Source organism: Callorhinus ursinus, unplaced genomic scaffold (genome assembly GCF_003265705.2).
Source record: "Callorhinus ursinus isolate GAN/ISIS: 27379988/994484 unplaced genomic scaffold, GSC_fseal_2.0 scaffold7, whole genome shotgun sequence".
Taxonomy (NCBI): domain Eukaryota; kingdom Metazoa; phylum Chordata; class Mammalia; order Carnivora; family Otariidae; genus Callorhinus; species Callorhinus ursinus.
Window position 1 is genome coordinate 55,293,375 of NW_027397069.1, and position 1,730 is coordinate 55,295,104.

Here is a 1,730-nt window from a genome sequence, read left to right on the forward strand (position 1 = left end):
TCTAGTGGCACATTGGTTTTGAGTGTTTAAAGATCTGTCTCATTTCCTTGCCAACTGAGATTATGTTTCCAGCTCTTTGTTAATTCTGTGCACTTTAACAATTGCTGCTGATCATGTCCTGCGTTACTGTGCTAGGCATTCTGTGAACCCGGGAACCAGCGTAGGATCTGATCCTGCCCTCAGGGGAGCAGGAAGACAGTTGACGAAAGGCAAGAAGGCCAGGAATTTCACATGCTGGATCTCATTTAATGCTCAGAGCAACTCTCAACTTTGCAAGGGGTGGGTGTTTATTATTTCATTTTACAAATAATGAAACTGGGCCTCACGTAGCTCAGAAATTAGGCTCCAGAGCCAACAGCTGCTTGACTTCAGAGCCCATGCCCTCTCTCCAGCTCACCGTCTGGCTGGTTGGAGGGTCAAGACAGAACAATGAGCATAAGGCTAGAAAAAATTTGAATAAATGTAAACATAGGCACTATAGCATTAAAATACCATGTGGGTTAGAGAGGGATTACTGTGCAGCCTGTAGTCAGTGAAGGGTTTGGAAGACTGGAAGGATGAGGGCAGAAATCACAAGCACAAAGGCATTGAGGGCCTAAGTTTGCAGCATTGCCGAGGAAACCAAACTGCCAGGGGCAGGACTGTAGAATGGGAAAATAGTGGGAAGCAGGGGAGGTGTAGGGCAGGGGCTGATGCTGAAAGACCCCGGATGCAGAACTGAGGTGTTCAGAGCCTTGTGAGAAACTCCCTGCCTCCTCCATCTGTGTGTGTGTGTGTGTGTGTGTGTGTGTGTGCGCGCGCGCGCACGTGCATGTGCGCACGCACCAAAGAAGGTTTTAAAATGTGGAGGCAAAGTGCCATTTAATTAAAAGTTGCATTTGGGGGCTGTATGATGTTGAATTTTCCCTTTGTAGCAAGAAAAAGTGGTGCTTTAATAATGAGGGAAATGTCATGTTTCTTTTCCCACCAGGGAATAAAGTAAGTCAACCTCTTTGCTGAACTGAAAGCGTCTGCAAGTTGTTAGCAAAATGAACAAATTCCCTTTGAGTCTTGGTGAGAGGAGGAAATGGCAGAGGGGCAATGGGGCAAGTAAAGGAGGACATGAGTGCAGACCACTAGCCTGGCAGCGTCTCTGCTTTGCTGGCGATGCCTGGGCACTAGGAGGCAGATGAAAATATGAAAGAAAGAAGATCCAGAGGGAAAGCCTGATGAGCCCAGGGAATAGCAGGGAGCATGCAGGACAGCTCTTTGGACTGGGGGAAAGAACTGGCATTTGGCAGGGGCTTGTCATCACTCCCAGAGAGGATAACTTTTTACATGTCTTCCTTGTTCAGGAGCCATGCTGGTCATCTCTGTATCATTCCAATTTTAGTATATGTGCTGCTGAAGCGAGCACGGTATTTTTTAAATGTTTACAACAAATACTTTTTTGTGCTAGGCACTGTAGCATAAAGTGTGAAGGCATAAAGTACAATCTCCCCTTTTGGTTTAAAGGGAGATACTGTGCAAATTTTTTATACAATTTTTAAAGTGATTGTGACTTGTGATTTTATAATTGGGCAAAAGAAAAATCTAAGATTTAATGAGCAACTTAAGAATCCCTTCTTTAGTAATCATGAATGCTTATCTACTGATAAGAATTCTGTTTCAAACATGGACTTTAAATTTAAGAGAAAAGTACACATCAGATTCACACCTGCATTTTTCTGGTTTGAAGGGAAGTAAGGGAA

General features: G+C 44.2%; 1 pseudogene; it reads right to left on the bottom strand.

Moving 5' to 3' along the window:
• Positions 1-1,297: 1,297 nt before the first annotated feature.
• On the bottom strand, positions 1,298-1,396 carry LOC112826947 (U6 spliceosomal RNA; annotated as a pseudogene).
• Positions 1,397-1,730: the final 334 nt, after the last annotated feature.